The following is a 17,614-nucleotide window of genomic DNA, read 5'->3' on the forward strand; positions in this document are numbered from 1 at the left end:
GCTGCTGTAATAAGTCGCCACAGCCATGTGGCTCAAAACAAGAGAGTCTAGTCTACGGGGGCCAGAGTAAAAATCCAAGTATTGGCAGAGCCATGCTTCCACCAAAGGCTCCGGGGGGAACCTGTTGCTCACCTCTCCCGGCTTCTGGAGGCCCCTGGCATTCCTGGGCTGGTGGCTCCCTCAGTGCTCTCTGCCTTGTTGGCCACTCTGTGCGTCCCCCTGCCCCCCTTTCCTGAGGACACGCTTATTGGGTTTAGGGCCCACCTGGATAACCCAAGATGCTCTCATCCTGAGACCCTTAACTTCATTACATCTGCAACAACCGTTCTCTGAATAAGATAAGGTTTACAGGTTGTGGGGATTAGGATGCGGATATACCTTTCTGGTGGTGGGGGTGGCGGGGGAGAGGTGTCACCATTCAGCCATGACCCCGAACTACAGGGCTGTGGCGATGCAGTGTATTTAAAAATCCCAGCGCAGTGCAGCTCCCAGTGAGTATGTGATAAATAGTGGTTGAATCTAAATCCATTTATACATCTCTGCAGACTCAGCTGGCATTTTACTCACTCCCTATGCCATTACTTCTGGGGTTCTTGGCAGAAGGCAGCATTCACTTGGCCTGAACGTGAAGAGTGTGAGCCAACAGGACGAAGGGGCTAGCTGGGATGGAGAGTCAAGTATAGGGGTGAGCGGGTCGACCCAGATGGCAAGGGACGGAACAAGATGGTCATGACAGCAGGAGTGCAGTATGTGTGCGCATGTGTGCATGTGTGTGTGTACGTGCGTGCATGTGTGCGCGTGTGCAGGTGTGCATGTGTTGGAATGGTGTGTACAGGACTGCGGGCCACCCTGCCTCACTGCTTTCTCTGTCCTGCCAGGGGCCAGAAATACATCCTATGCCTCAAGTTAAGCAACAAGCCCCAGAGCACATCACTTCTTCCTCTTGAAAAATTCACAATTTCATAAAGGGTACACTTTACAGACCCGACATCCAAGCTTATTTTCCTTCTGGGCAAGCACATCAATCTTCCCAATCCCTCATTCTCAAATAATAGCCCAAGCAGTTTTCTCATTACTCTGTTTTCCACTTTTCAAAGAAAGGTGATGCTGAAATTTCATATTCAGATTTCATGCTCAGCCAATTTCCCAGCTGGAACGAAGGGACCACGGGGATCATCGATCCTAGCTCTGCATCTCACAGAGGACTAATCAGAGGCTGGGGGACGTTAACTCATTTGGCCAAAGTCAGAGTCAGGGGGGTGGAGGGACAGGTACACTGCCAGAGGAACAGCTTGAGTAAAACCCCAGATGGACCAGGTTCCTGGAAATCCAGGTAGGACTGGAGCGTGGAGCGGTGATGACCTTGTTGCCTTCCTGGGTCACCAGCTCGAGTCAAAAATTTCTACTTTGTCCCTTAAGTTATCCTTAAGATTCTTTATGTAATCTCATTTACCAAATAAAGGTTAGACACTTAAACTCTAAAAGGGTCATTATTCATGTTCTGGAGACTCTGAGCAAGTGAAGTGAATCCAGAGTATGAAATAATAAGATCAAGAGCTTTGTCATCGATTGTGTTAAATGTGCTATTTGTCACCAGCCATTGACACACACTTAGCATCCCCAGACGGATCCCTACTCTACTCACCTTTGTAGAAATAAACCTCTTTTTTTTTTTTTTTTCCTTTTTTGGCTTGGGCAAAAAGCCAAAAGTCCAAAATGACATGATGAATGGAAAGGTTCATCGAAGAAAAGAGCAACCTTGAAACCTTGAACTGAGCAAGTAAAATTGCAAAACTGCCTCTCTCTGCCCTTTGTCCTCTGACAGGCTCTGACGGGGGCAGGGGAGGTGCTGTGCTAGAGAGAAGGCTCCGCCAACACCCCCTCAGGGCCTGCCACCAAAGACAGACCTGAGAATTTAAGTGACTTGTCTGTGATCACACGTTCGGTGGGTAAAATTGGTGGGCTGGGAACTTCTCTCTGCTGACGCTAGTGCTTTCTACAACCCCACTTTGTTAAGCCAGCAACTCAGGGTTTGACTTTCTCTAAAATAAAAGGATCTGCCCAAAGGCTTTGGAAAAACTACAAGGAGAATAATTGACTTGGCACCTGCCACAGAGTCATTGTATCAGTCAAGATACAATTAGAGAAACAGAGCCAGTAGGATAGGGGGGCAGGATGGAAAAGAGGATAGGAGAAGGAGAGGGAGGGGAAGATGGGGAGAGGAGGGAGGGAGAGGGGTAGGGGCAGAGGAAGGTGGCAGGGAGGGGGGCCAGCCCAGCAGGTGCAAAGGCTGTGGGGCAGGCCACAGGGAAGAGAAGATCACAGGTGAGCTGGAGCCCCACAGGCCTGTGCACAGATGGGAGCCTCCCTCCCTCCCCCCAGGAAAAGTGTAAGCATTCTTTTAAGACCTTCCCTGATTAAGTCAGGCCCATTCAAGATAATCCCCCCAATTTAAAGGCAGCTGATAATGGATTTCAGCCACACTGTAGAACCCCTTCACTGCAGCATCTAGAATAGTGCTCTACGGAATGATCGGTGACTTGTTCAGCCCGGCCAAGGTGACGAGCCAAGAAGCTATCACAACCATCACAGATCTCTGGTGAGAGTGCTCCAAGTCCAAGGCAAAGTTTTCAAATTTTATTTATAATGGGAGAATAGTTCCAAGAGATGCCAAGCTTCCAGATGTATTATTGGCTATAAAAAAAAAAAGGGCTACATGGCTGGATTCAATCTGCTAATATTTGTTAAGGAGTCTGCATCTATTTTCATGAGACTGGCTTCTAGTTGCTTTTTTTCTTTCTTGTAATTTCTTTCTTAGGCTTTAGTATCACGATTATGCAAATAACTGTCAGGATGACAGTTAATCTTGGGTGGGGGTAGAAACTGTCCAGAGATGCAAGGGGACTTGCCTGGCACTATAAGGCCTTTCGCTTAATCTGTATGCTGCTGACCTGGGTGCGTTCTCCTGATGAAGTTTCATGATTTGTATGCCGATGAAATATGCACTCTTCCACATGCAGGTGTGGCTGGCCTGGTCTCTAGGAAGAAGACACTAAGAAGGAATGTGCAGGGTTTCTAGGGGGAGTGTCTGTGAGGGATGATGGCAGAGGGACCCCCCGCAAGTGTGTGGGGCTTTCGAACTGCAGTACAGGCTGACGTCTGTGGAAGGAGACAGGGAAGGAAAGGACACTGGCTAGAAAGACACCACCATGTGGCTCCGGGAAAGGCTCACTGGGGCCATCAACAGACCCAGAGCACCCAGTCTGCGTGGGACAAGAAACATGTTAGCTCTGGCTTCCCCATCCTGCTCAGTTTCATTGGGAACAGTTTGGGAAGCAGGTCCTAAAGGTGCAGAGGCTGGATGCTGACCGCAGACAGAGTCCCTCTTACAGGAAGGGCTGCCCAGCACATGCCACTGCTGCCCTTGCACAAGTGTGCAGAGGTGCTCAGAGACTCAGTATCCCTCCCTTGTAGAGGAGAAAAGTCTGACTTAGAGACAAGGGAAACACACACAGGCCCCAAACTGGTGGGTCTTATGGATGCAGAATTCCAGCCTAGATCCTCTTGGGTACCATCTTGACTTCCTTGCCATTTGCAGGATTTCCATCGTGTCCCGAATCCTCGTGGGCTCCACGTTGGGCGCTTTATCACTGTAGACATGTACCAGTGAGGAAACGGATCTGCCCCTAAACACATTCCTCTGCATGCTATGGAGCTCTGGAAACTTGAGGAAACAATGTGTTAATGAAGGCAAAGTCTTCTTGGGTTATTTTACAGACAATCCTCCTCAGAAATTGGCGATAATTAGCATTCTGGCTATTTTTCCAAGGCTGAATTCCTCAGAGGTGAAGCAGTGCAACTTTGCAATACCTGAAGCAGAAATAATTTATGTTATGAGCACAGGGAATCATCAAACAGCCACCAAAGGGCATCCACTTAGAAGCTGGGGCCCAACCTTGTAAGACAACAAAGCAAACCACGTTCATGCCCTCTCCGGAGGGAAAGTCCAGGACAGCTCCTGGCTCAGGCAGATTGCCAACCCGCCCGTGCACGGAGGAGCAGTACCTCCAGTTAGAGACGGTGGAGAGGCCCTCACCTCTGAACAGAGCCAGTGGAGCAGAGCAGGAGATGGGCCTCACGCCCCGACTCGGGGCACCTGTTCCATTTTCCCCTCAGATGGAGAAGACATTCTGAGATGCATCTTGTTCCTCCTGGATCAGCTTCCTTTTGTTATTGTAACAACTCCAAATTTAGTTCCTTAAGACAAAATTATGCTCCTACAGTTCTGGGGGGTCAGAAATCCCGTTAGTACCCTCTGGGGGCTGGAATTGTGGTGTGGGCAGGCTGCCTTCCTTCTGGGGGCTCCCTTGCCTTTATCAGCTTTCCAAGGCACCTGCCTTCCTTGGCTCCTGGCCCCAACACTCTAATCTGCACTTCTGACAGCAAATTTCTTCTCAGACTGATCCACCTGCTGTCCTCCCTTGGGAGGCTTTAGGGTCAAGTCCATGTCCTTGTCTCTTTCAGATTTGGGAAGCCATTGGCATTTCTCGGCTTGTGGCTCCTTCCTTGGTCTTCAAGGCAGCAGCAGAGCATCTCCAAAACTCAATCCCCCTCTAGCCCCCCATCCCTTTTCTCCTCTCTCCCCCAGATGTCCTGTTACTGCTCCTCCTCTGCCACTGCCACCTGAGGAGGTGCTCTTGGGCATGGCATGGGCATCAGCATTGAGAGTGTGAGAAATGTGTGTGTGTGTGTGAGACAATGTATATAATGTGTGAGCATGTAAGCAGTGTGTGTAATGTGGCCAAATGTGAAAGCATGCGTAACTGTGGTGAGAACATGAGTGTGTGGCATATGAGGGTGTGAGTGTGTAGGCAGTATGTGAGTGTGTAGTGTGGTATGTGGGTGAGTGAAAGCATGAGTAAGTGGGGAGAATGTAATTATGGTGTGTGAGAGCATGTGAGTGTAAGGATATACCATATGTGAGAGCATGAGTAAGTGGCATGAGGGCATGAGTGTGTAAACGGTGTGTGTAGTGTGGTATGTGGATGTGAGAGCATGTGAGTGCATGAGTAGTGTGTGAGACTGAGGGTGGTGCAAGCCTGCAGGTGGGCAGTGCATCCTAGTGCACATGGTGGAGCGAGCCGACTTCAGCACGTGTGGTCTCCACACAGTAAGAAGCCACCTACCCAGACTCTTCTCTTCGTCAGACAAAGCTGCTTCACCTGCCATCCAGCACGAGTGCGCACTTCCCTGGTTTATCCTCCTGCCTCCTTCTCAGCTCCTCTTCCGTGTCCTTTCATCTGTTATCACCTTCTCGATTTGGACTTCCCTAACCACACCTCCTCCCTTCGCCATGGGTGACCTTGACCCACAATATGGCTGGCATTCATGGCTGTTTGCCCACTGAAAATGCTCAAATTCTCCTGGCCTCAACCCGGTGATCCCATCTGACTCAATACACCTGCTCGCCTGGGCTGAAGGTATTTGAAACTTGCCATGTAAAAGAAAAAAAAAAAAAAAGCTAAAATCTGGATCTTTCCTCCCAGAAATCCCCGCTCCTGATCTTACCCACCTTGGGGAAGTGGTAAGTGGCAAAATCCCTGGAGTCACCTTGGCGTCTTTCTCTCATCCTCCTTCCAACTCACCAGCAGGTCCAGTTGACTGTACCTGCAAACTTACCCCAAACCTGACCCCTCTGCTGCCAGCACACTTCTAGACCACCGGATTGTGCAATAAGATGTTAGTTAACATCAACATCTCCCTGCTTCACACTTGCTTCAAGAGGCTATCCTCGAAGTAGCAGACAGAGTGACCCTTGAGCTCAGGCATGGCCCCCAAATCCAAAAGGGATTTGGATGTTCACAAAATACTGAAGGAGTTCTCTCAGGGGGAAAAAAAATCCGTAGGGAAGTAGGGGACACAGAATAAGCAAGGAGACAGAGCAGAGCCAGGATGGGGTCTCAGTGAAGTCTGGCCTTAGCTTGACCCACGGCAGGGAGGACTGAAGAATAAGCCATGAACAGAGCCATCAGCCCTCGACACAAGAGCGGTCTTGGTCATGTGCTAGGGACCAAGTGTAGATCTGGTCAACCATGGGGCGATGCCCCACAGAAGGTGGCAGCCAAGGGCCCTCAGCCATCAGCACTCACTGGGTGGGAGACACCCTGCCACCCAGGCGGAGGGCACCTGGGGTGGGTCAGCTACAGCTTCTAGAACAGTGCTTTTCAGACATCAGCATGCATCAGAATCATCTGAGGGAGGGTTGCCAGGTTTAGCAAATAAAAATATAGGCCACTCGGGTAAATTTGAATTTCAGATAAATAAGTACTTTCTTCGTATAAGTGTGCAACATTGCAGAGGACATAGTTACATAAAAAATTATTCATTGTTTATCAAACATATTCAAATTTACCTGGGCGTGCTGTATTTTGTCTCCTCCCTTGGGGGGGCTCGGTGAAAGCAGGTTGTCCCTGATTCGGGAGATCGGGGATGAGGTCTGTGCATATGCCCTTCTATGAACCTCCCAGGTTTAGCTGATTCTGCTGATTGGGGGACCTCACACATGCTCAAAATGCCTTTTGTCGTCTAAGAATGTAAATGTCACTCAAACCCTTCTAGGGCTTTCCATCACCGTAAAGGAAAAGCCAAAGTCCTGACAAAGGCTTGTAAGGGCCCAGGCCCCCTGGCAATAACCTCTCTTGCCACGCTCCCTAATTGCTTCCCTTCAGCTCTGTACAGAAACTGGCTGCAGGGCTCTTTCTTGAACCAGGCAGGGTCCAACCCCAGGACCTTTGCACCAATAGTTCCTCCTCCATTAAATGATTCTCCCCTAAATAGATGCAGGCCCTCCTTCCACCATCGCATAATTCTACATTTGACCCGATTTTAAATTGCACCATGCACCCCTGCCACACCCCCGCTGACCTGCTCTGCAGCACCGTCTCCATCAGACAAGCAAGAAAATAAATCATTGCTTATTGTCTACCTCTTCCCACTGAACTGGCAGTTCCATGAGCATGGAGATTTTCGTTGATCAGACCCACTTCTATTCACAGTGGGACTATCCTCTGCCAGCACACAAGAGGTGCTCAACCAATGTGTGGGATAGGAGTTTACAGACAGGGAGCTGCCCTAACCAGACACCGCTGGGCACAGCACCATTCGTTCATTCTGCAAATGCTGGAATTAAATCACCCTGAGCCCTAGGCACAAGGAACCATCTGCAGAAAGCATCTCTTTTGCAAATGCGTAGAGCATCCACATGTGTGGGGAAGGGGAACAGGACTTTGAAAATGCTGTTGCGAAATGACTCCAAGCAATCTGATTAGTCCACGATAGCCAGCTACTTATTGTTGTTTCTGAATGAATAATCAGGCAATAGCGAAAGGTGGGATGTACGTCCCATCGCTCACAACCCACACCCAATAGTGTCACAAGGATGAGGCTCAGAGCCCATTCTGACAAAGCACACACGCGTGCATTAGCAATCAGCACCAAGCAGCCCTATACTCTATTTTTGCAAGTTCAGAGAGTTCCCTACACTTTGTCCCCGAGCATTGCAAAAACGGCGTGTAATTTTCACTGAGCAAATGCAGTATCTTGAAGGCAGGATGGGCCAAGCCTTTCATCTCTTCAGGGGATTTGAGACCTCCTTAAAAGCAGAGAGGCTGAGGAAGGAGAACCTAGCCCCGCAATTTGCTCTCCACACAGGGGGCAGGGAAGATGCTGGGCTGATGGGCCACTCGGTCCTGAGGTCCTTAGACCCTGTTCCTCCAACGGCAGTGGCATCCACATAGTATTTCAAGCCGGCCACGTGGCTTAGCCATTGCTCACGGTGCTGAAGTTACTTCTAATGTCCCTTAGAAACAGATGAAGGCATTTAAAGAGCTTGGTGGTCCTCTCTAGAGATTAGAATCTTGTTAAGTGACTGCAGTTACCTAGAGGCCCCAAGGGTGTAGACTAAAGGTATACAAACACCTTATGCTATTTATACTGAAATATTTTTATTTAAACTACATATAGACAATTTGCCACATGTCTACATATTAACTTTAAAATGTGTTAGCGAAAATCATCAACACATGTATCAATTAAAGCATCACAAATGAAATAATTTCAAGCTTCGATCTCACATCAAAACTGGCAACCGAACCCCAAACCGTGTAATCCACTGAACTCATTGCGCTGACCAGTCCTGAGGATAAATACAATGAGATAAACCTACAACCACCATAGAGTGATTGGATTCCAAATTCTTAACTATAATCATACATTCTGTTTGTAGGTTTTCACCTTTGGAACTACCTGCCATCTTTTAAGGGGTCCTAACAGTAAAAACCTGACATTTAACTCATTAAATAGGAGGTAATCAGACTTCTAAAAAAAGTTTCCGTGGGCCTAACTGGTGAGCTTGTTCATAATTAAGACACAGAGGTACACATTTAACAAATCTCACAAAACTCTTAGCCTTTCTACCCCCAAATTAAAACAATTTGAATTAAGAGTAATAGGAAATGCTTCGGGTCTTTAAATAGGCAGAGTTGGAATATGTCTAGGGTGATTTGTAAATCTAAGTGGTTTAGAAACACTCAAGGGCGTTTAAATAAAGCAAAGTGTTCCCTCCCTTACAGCTCCCAGCCCAAGCCCTACCAGCCACGGGAGGCCAGACCCTGGAAAGTCACTGTACCTTCCTCTGCAGGGATGACTACTTGACAAGATGAGCACTGGGCATTAGACTGTATGTTGGCAAATTGAACTTCAATAAAAAATATAAATATATATATTAAAAAAAAAAAAGGATGACCAACCCCCAATTTGCCCAGGTTAGGAGATCTCCCAGGACACACAGAACTTCCAGTGGTAAAAGTGGGACAGTCACAGGCAGACAGGGATGTGTTGGGTGCCCTACCTGAACCCTCAGCTCTCCAAGGAAAATCCACCCCACCCCTGCCCCGCCGATGGCTGTCCCCGGGGCCAGGGAGGACCTCCCAAGAGTGGTTTCCTCGTTCACAGTAAGCTGCTGAGCTGCAGAGAACTGTTGCCAAGTCTCTCCGCCTGCTTTAACAGTGTTCACGTCTCTGACCCTGAAGACCCCAGCTGCCCCTCATTAGCCCCCAAAACCCAACAGGAGGTTGGTGGGGGCAGAGCAGGTGAGAGGCTGCTGGCACAGGTGGCTGTCCTTCCAGCTAATAGCGGGGGTGGGGAGAAGGCAGACCTATAAAGAGGCAGGTTGCGGCCTCCTCCCTCCCATGGGTATCTTGGCTGGTGTGAGCTGTTGGTCCAGCCCTGAGCGGTCAGATCCTGGTGGTCCTAGCCAGGCTGCTGGAGCTCTCTGACACGAGGGAGGTGGTGGTGGTGGTGGTGGGGGGTTGCTGGGCCTTTGTTTTCAAGCTGGCAAGGTCGGCTCTTTCTCTGGGTTCCTTCCTCCTGAGAAAGCTCCTGTCTTCTCTTGCTCTCTTTCACTCTGCTGAAGCCTAAGGAGGTTCCAGCCTGCAATAAACCTGTCCGAACGCACCTCCACCCGCATGTCTGAGGCCTCCTTTGCTCTAAGACCTTTCCTTTTCTAAAGAAAATAGTAGGAGCAATTCCTTGGCTCCTGGGCTAAGGCAAATTCTCTTTCACCCAGCAGAACAGGGTGGGAAGGAGCCTGCTGGGTCCCTAATGGCCCAGCCTGGGAGGGAATGCTAAAGCAGCCTTTCAAAAGCAACCCCCGGTACGCGGAAGCCGATGTTGGTGGGCGAACCATAGGCAGGGCCTCACAAAGCCTCTGAGTCAGAAGTTGGGAAGCCTGGAGTCTGCGGTACAGCAGTCTGCAGCTATCCGTGCCTGTCGTTCATGAGCGGAATTATTAACTAGGTCAGAACAAAGCGCTAGTGATGGTGGAGCAGGTGAACCTGAGCTCCCAACCCACGAGCAGCAGGCATCTTCCCTCCCCAGCACCGGGACTGGCTGCCCTGGGCACTAGGCATTGTCTTCTAGATGCTTCATCTACTTCTGTGGTCCTGGAGGTCTAGGTGGCTTCTTAAATCTGCATTTGTGATGATAAAGCCCTCAACCCCTTTGCATGCTGGCTCCACACGGCACCAGGTTAAGGAGGTGCTCAGCAGAATGGAGACAGGCAAAGATCTTTGAGCTTCAGGAAGCTGGTTCCTTTTCTGGGCTGTGACTAAAATAGGCTCTTCCTCAAATCTTGTTAATGTTGTCAAGGATCAGTCCTGCAATGATGGGGGGGGGGTGTGTGCCGGGGGCCATTATGGGCTGTAACTGTCCTCCAGAAAACCTTAAGGCCACCTCTAACTCGTGAGGGATAGGGACCTCTGCTCCTCTCCCTGAAGGGTTATCTGGCTACTAGTTCGTTAGAACTAAATAAACCAAAGCTTTCCCCCCCCTCCCCATTTAACCTGGCAGGGGTTCAACATTCCTTGCTAGTTCTGCTTCTCTAGTCAGGTTTCAATCCCTAAGGATGAAGTGACCTGATCCTAGTTCCTGTCTTTTCTAGTGACCTGTTTGTACACTTACTCTCTCCTACAGAACTCCTAATCCTCACCTCGGGAGGGAGGGAAAGTCTTATCAGCTGGGGCTTTCTCAAAGCACAAGTCCCTGTTTGAAAAGGCATTTGGGCCCAGTTCTAATCAATTCATTAGATCTTGTTTCATGATGTTGGGAACCACCTGAATCTAGTTGTAGCCTGACTCCTTCCTATGCCTGTGAAGCTGAGCTTTCTTGTTTGCTTTGGTGCTGCTGCCCTCACCTGTGAAACAAGGAATAGGGACTAGCTAGCTCTTGAGGTCTTCACAGACCCCACTTCAACATGGAGTGTGCCCAAAGTCCGGGCACTAGCTGCAACACTTCTGTGGGTACTGGCGTGGGCCTCCAGCTGGAAGTGGCATGCTAGCTGGATTGTGTAAGGCAGCCCCCAACACCGCCACAAACGGCCAGCAGATGAGGCTCGTTCTAAATGCAGGTGATGTTGGCGTTCCTTGTGGGAAACGGGGAAATGCAGAGGATGCGGAAGCCTTTGTAAGACTGTAGCTCAGTGAGTGAAATTGCATGGAGCGTTGTCTAGCTTTGCTGTCCTATTATAAATATTGCTAGGCCTTTAGGTCCCCCTTGTGCAGAGAATGCCGCAGTCCCACTCATGAGCTTAGAGGAAGCCACTATGGATTCTCCTGCCTTGCTCCCAGCCCAGTGTCCTACTATAGTGTCCAAGCTGCCGTTACCCCCACCCATCATTGTGCAGAAAAGTGGTCCTTAGCTTCATGCCGAAGTAATCCTTCTCAAACAGTATGAAGTGGGTGGGTCACCGCTTAGGATCCTCCCTAGAGGAACACCATGAAGACTACTGCAAAGCTAAGCCCCTAAGCGCCTTTGTGGTTTGGCCTTAACCTTGCCTTCGGAAATGTGGAGTAGAAGGTGCTCGGTTCTAGTCTCTATGTATCCATCTTAGATGGATCCTTAAGATCCAATCCTAAGGATCTTCTCAGCCATACTACACCCTCCACTCATGCAACAATCAAGTGCATGTAAAGTATAGGTGTTGAGGCTGCTCCCTGAAGTCCTGTGCAGCTGGGAGGTGAACTTCTCTGGCAACTTGCACGCTGTCCCCTGAGATCTGTGCTGGGGCTCTAGATGCCACCCTATAAAGGGCAGGTGGCCTCTGTGGTGGGCCTTGAGAGGCTCTAGGTGCCTGCCGTACAGCCCCCTTAGTCTCCAGTGAGCTACGACTTGTAATCCTAGATGAAAAGTCTGTTCAGACAGGCATGCCTCAGATAACCATGGTTTCTTCCAGACCACAATAAAGCAGCTAAATGAACCTCTTGGTTGCCTAGAGCACGTAAGAGCTACGTTTATACTACACTGTAGCCTACTAAGTGTACGATACTTTTCCTAAAATGCCTGAACTAAATCTCCCCAAAATGCTGTCCCCTGAACCTTCAGCTGGTCCGTATTTCTGCTGGTGCAGTGTCTGCCCCAGTGCTGACAGATGCCGACTGATTGAGTGGCGGCTGCTGGGGCGAAGGGGGCTGTGGCAAGTTTTTGGGACAACAATGAACTCAGCTGCATGAACGGACTCTCCTCCCACACGATTTCTCTGTGGCTATGCGCTGCTGTTCCACAGTATTTTACCCACAGAACTTCCAAAACTGAAGTTAGTCCTCTTGAACCCTGCTATTACCTTATCAAGTAGGCTTATGGAAGAGTTCAAACTGTCACTTCAACAGTCTTCACAGCATCCTCGCCAGGAGTAGATTCCATCTCAAAAACCATGTTCTTCACTCCTCCCCGAGCAGCATCTACTCCACTAGTTCTAGCACGAGATCATGGCCGTGTGGTCCCATGTTCGGGCTCCATTTCTAATTCTGCCTCTACCACATCTGAAGGGACTTCCTCCACGGATGTCCTGAGCCCCTCAATCATCCATGGGGGTTGGATCCACTTCTGAACTCTTGTTCCTGTTGATATTTTGACCTCTTCCCATGAATCCTGAATGTTAATGGCCTCTGGAACCGTGAATCCTTTCCCAGGTTTTCAACTTCCTCTGCCCAGATCCACCTGCAGGCTCCCTGTCTACAAACTGTTTCCTAAGAGGACTTAAGTCAGAAGTACTCCCCAATTGTAGGCTGCAGAATAGAGGTTGTTAGCCAGCGTGAACACCTCGATCTCTCTGTAGGCCCCCCCTCAGCTCTTAAGTGACCAGATGCATTGTCAATGAGCAGTTAACTAGAAAAGGATCTTTTGAGTAGCAGGTCTCAACAGTAAGCTTGAAATACTCTAAGCCATGTTAACGGCCATCCAGGCTTTGTTGCTCCATTGTTGGAGCACAGGCAAGGTCAATTTAGCGTAATTCCTAAGGGCCCTGGGACTTTCGGAATGGCCAAGGAACACCGGCTTCAATCTAGTCACCAGCTGCATTTGCCCCTAACAAGAGTAACAGCTTGTTTCTCAGAACTCCTGGCCCCAAACCTCAATCTACTAGAAGTCCCTAGATGGCGTCCTACGATACAAGGCTGTTCTTGCTATAGTGAAAATCTTCACTATCTTAGCTAGATCTTCTAGAGAACTTGCTGTATCAACTTGTGCTTCTATTATGGAGACCACTTCTTGAACCTCAAGAACGGACCTCTGCCGGCCTCAAACTTGAGCATCCCCGCGTCCCTCCACTCACACAAAACTGGAGAGTTGGCCTTGCTCTGGATTAAGCTTTAGTTTGAGGGAATTTTGAGCCAGACTTGACCCTCTAGCTCGATCACTCGAACTTTATATCCATGTCTGCAATAAGGCCGCTGGCTTTAACCTTCCTGTGGTCCCTGGTGAAGTACCAACTTCAAGAACTTTTCCTTTGCATTCACAACTTGTATAACTGTCACAAGGTCCAGATTTTGGCCTATCGGCATTCAGTGTACCTTCTCCACTAAGCTTGTTTTTTTTACTTGAAGTGTTCAAGTGGAAGGAAGAATTCTATCTCTGAAATCACTGTAGATTAACTGGCTTAATCTGGTCTCAGGGAGGCTTGAACAGACAAGAGACGAGAGTACCAGGTGGGTGGACCAGTCAGAACACCCCTATCAGTTTCCGATCCTATGGTTGTGGTTCATGGGGACCTGAAACCATAATTGTAATCTCAAAGGTCACTGATCACAGATCATAACTCTGAAATCTCATGAACTATCAAAATGTGCTACAGAGACAAATGGTACAGGAGGGGAGTGGAAATGGCACAGATAAACTTACTCAGTGCAGGGTTGCCACAAACTTTTTTCTTAAAAGTGCAAGGACCCAAGGTACGCTTGTACAGGCTCAGATGTAGAGCAGCTTGTGCCGTCTCCTCCCAAGAGGGGGTGTGGGGAGCTTCTCAAAATACTTGAGCATTGGGTCCATAAGAATACTCTGAAAATCCCAACTGAGTACTTTCCAGATCCTAGAGTACAAAACCAGCTCTCCTAGACACAGGGTTTTGTTGAGGGCCTCTGACATGGGGATCTGCCCTGAACTATACTCAGTTTCAGAATAGTGGTTGCTTCTAAGATGAATCCATCTGGTCGGGCTCCAGATGAATGAATCACAGCTAGACTATACTCCTGGCAAAGTTTAGAAGGCCTCCAAACAGGAGCAGAGTAGACTGGACTGAGCAAGTTTGCACTCAGGGTAGCCCTTTAGATGTGCTCAGATCTCCATGGATTGGGTTTGCCTGAAGTTTCAGGCTCCCTTGTTTCTGCTTTCCTTACCCGTGGTTTGTCTGGTCTTGAGTTTTCTTTAACTGCTGTTTGAAAACCTTCAGGGACTCCCAAGAACTGTTCCTCTGGCTCTACAGTTCTGGGCTTGAGTGTAGCCTAGTATCTAATAAGAATTCACTTTGTAAAGGGGAAAGTCTTTACTGAATTCAAGTGGTAAAAACTAGCAAATGTTGGCCCAAATACCCAGTGTTGTACCCTGGGCTGGGACTATACTGCAGCAATAAAGTGAACAGCTGGTTGCAGAAAAGGTTAGCAACTTCTGGTCTACTTTCTGCGAGACAGAGGCTCCATTAGGGGGTGACTGGGTGGCTCAGTAGTTGGGTATCTGCCTTCAGCTCTGGGCGTGATCCTGTGTCCCAGATCCAGGGATTGAGCCCTGCATCAGGCTCCTTGCAGGGAGCCTGCTTCTCCCTCTACTTGTCTCTGCCTCTGTTTCTCATGAATAAACCTATTTCTAAAAAAAAAGCCTTCCTAAGAAGGCAAGGGCCTATTGAAAAGCCTCCAGATAGGAGCATCCCTGTTCTTCCTGACAGGTGTGGTTGGAGATTGGCAATGAAGTTTAAAGCCAAGTAAGGATCCCTGAACTTCCAGGTCTTACAGGGTTTGTCCTAGCCAATCCTAAAGTCCCCTGGGAGAGCTGTGGAAGTTGGGGTGGCTATCAGCTGTACACTACCAAATCCTGCGGTCGGTCTTGGTCCGTGCCTAATGACCTTGACCAGATTTAGACACAAGCTAAGGAACCAGGTTCTGTAGTCTATATCAAGACACCACACTCGCCCCCTACCTCTGCTACTTGTGAAGAGGGGAAGTGGGGAGCTCTCAGATTCCTGACCTGAGAATTTAGTATTCCCATAACATGCACCACAGATAAGACAGTGGTATGAAGCTCTAAGTGTGGACTAAATTGAACGTGGAGTTAAATGTGACCAGCGTGTATGCCCAGTAGGCAACTGCCTGCTTAAAAAACAGGAGCTCTGAATCCTGGGTGCTTCCACTGAGTAACCACACTCAAAGCATTTTCCCTAATATCAGGGTCCAGAGCTCTGACTTCTAGCTGGCCTTTCTACTATAGCCCTAAGGTCTAATGTCAGGGGACAGTCTGACAAATATTGCATGTGGCCATATTAGTACCAGCTGTGCTTTGGAGGATACTTTTGAATTAAGATCTACTTAAATGGATAGATCCCTACAGGCATTTAGCTTGGGTCCCAGATGACATGGTATCCATCAAAGCCTAGCCCTGTGGCTGGATTTTGGAGGAGGTGACTATACCTTGAAGCTGCTTTTCAAGGCAGCAGAAAACGAACTTGAGCCCAATAGATCTCCAGTGCCATCCCAGGACAGATCTGAAAATGAGGCTCTTTGTGAGCATAGTATCCTACTGTGTAGTACTATGAGCGTACCTTTTGTGATGGAGGGTGATCAGGACCAGGCTTTAAAATGAAGGGATCTTGTTAAACCCTCTATCCTGATAGCTAACTTCCAGAGCCAGCTGTGGCTCTTCCTCAAATGAGGACTTTAGTTAAGAGTAACTCACCCAGCTTCTGGTGGGTTTTTGTCTTCTATTGGAGTTCAATTTGCCAACATCTAGCATAACATCCAGTGCTCCTCCCATCAAGTTGCCCCCTCAATGCTCGTCACCCAGTCACCCCCACTCCCTGCCCACCTCCCTTTCTACCACCCCTAGTTTCTCAGTTAGGAGTGTCTCATGTTGTCTCCCTTTCTGATATTTCCCACTTTTTTCTCCTTTCCCCTTTATTCCCTTTCACGATTTCATTCCCCAAATGAATGATACCATATAATGTTTGTCCTTCTCCGATTGACTTATTTCACTCGGCATAATACCCTCCAGTTCCATCCACATCGAAGCAAATGGTGGGTATTTGTCGTCTCTGATGGCTGAGGAATATTCCACTGTATACATAAAGCAAACAACAAAAGATGTGGTCTAACTGGCTTTACTAAGCCATTCATGAATAGGCAGCTATTCCACACAAGTAGAGAGCTGCTCCGAAGATCTGTACAAAATTGGGATGGTCTTCTAGGCAGGAAGGTGGGGTGAGGAAATCAGAACAAAAGATTTTAGGCCAGGATCTCTTCTGGGGGGTGAGGGAGTGAGCAGCAAGGTTTTCATCAACCAGGTTACCTCACAAGTGCTGATCAGGAACGTACAGATAGACTGCTGTTCCATTCTTGGGCTGGGTTTTAAGTACCTGGTTCTTAAAACTACAAGAAAAAAAAAACTGCCTATGGCCAAGCAGTCAGGGGGAATAAATGGCTTCACAAGATCTGCTTGTACTGAGAATGGAGTTCAAGAGTAGACCCCAACACTAGGGACCTCCGAGGGGAGGTGGTCCCACTAACATGGGCTTGGAAGTACTGCTGCCAAAGTTGTGCAGCCTTGACTGCATTGAAAAGTTCCAAACTGGGGGAAAACCAGGAAAAACCTACAAAGCTGACTCCCTATTCTAACGGATTCCTCCATTCCTAGCACAGCTGGTGAAGTAGCCTTCTTGACTTTTAAGAGCCACAGGTGGCTTTAAGGTCTTAAGGAATGAAGGGATGAAGAGTATTAAGGTAATTGCTCAACCTGAATAAGTCAAAAGCAGTATCTCCATCAGTCACTCGAGCTCAAAAAAAAAAAAAAAAAATCCTGGTGGTGAGAAGCAAAAAGTCTAAACCTTATTGCCCTAACCTTGTAGATCAGTCTGCAAAGGTCAAGCCCTTGTCTTCCTAATACATTCCATTTGTATCTTTCTCTCTTCCAGGATCGAGAAGCAGATCCTATCTGCAATCCCTTTCAGGGGATCAAAAGCATGGAGGGATTATCCTCCTAGGCAACCTGCCTGAAGTAAGGGTTTGGAGCACAACTGCCGCAGAACAGGGCTGGCTGCCTCCTACCCTAAATTCTGTGCCGTTTCCTGTGAATGGAGGACCGGACACCACTCTACGCCGGGGCCTCCCTGTTCTCCAGAGGTGAAATCTAGGTGAATCTGTGCTATAGTCTCTATCAAGGCCGAGGTCTTCAGGGCTCTGGGTGAGCCGTAGTTTCTACCTTAGGGACCCAGACAAATCTTGGATCTTTCCTTAATAGTATTTTCCCGGGTTCTTTTCTGCCTCCAGAGAACTAGGTCAGGAAACCAGCGGCTCGCTGGGGACTTCATGTACTAGTGTGCCTAGAGAAACGTGTCCAGTGTGGCTGACAAGACTTCCGATTGTACAGGTCATGGTGAACCTGGAAACCATCCTGTGCCTGGTGCATCCAAACGGTAGTTTTCTGGGTTGGATGAATAGCCCTTGGTTGCCTGAGAGTTCAGGGAGTCCTGCCAGGACCCCATATCTGTTCTGCCAATACCTTCATGGTCCTCCTGGTCCCTCAA

The 17,614-nt window shown here is 48.6% G+C and overlaps 1 long non-coding RNA gene across 1 annotated transcript in view; it reads right to left on the reverse strand.

The window, feature by feature from the left end:
* Window positions 1–2,653: 2,653 nt before the first annotated feature.
* The window catches only part of LOC112662446 (uncharacterized), a 59,588-nt gene continuing 44,627 nt past the window's right edge, over window positions 2,654–17,614 (reverse strand). The window contains exons 2-3 of the long non-coding RNA XR_003138540.3: window positions 4,097–4,257; window positions 2,654–3,870 (exon numbers count right to left, since the gene is read on the reverse strand). This is a non-coding gene — a long non-coding RNA (uncharacterized LOC112662446). The remainder of the gene's footprint in view (window positions 3,871–4,096; window positions 4,258–17,614) is intronic.

Source organism: Canis lupus, chromosome 13, assembly GCF_003254725.2.
Source record: "Canis lupus dingo isolate Sandy chromosome 13, ASM325472v2, whole genome shotgun sequence".
In the NCBI taxonomy this organism is placed as follows: Eukaryota; Metazoa; Chordata; class Mammalia; order Carnivora; family Canidae; genus Canis; species Canis lupus.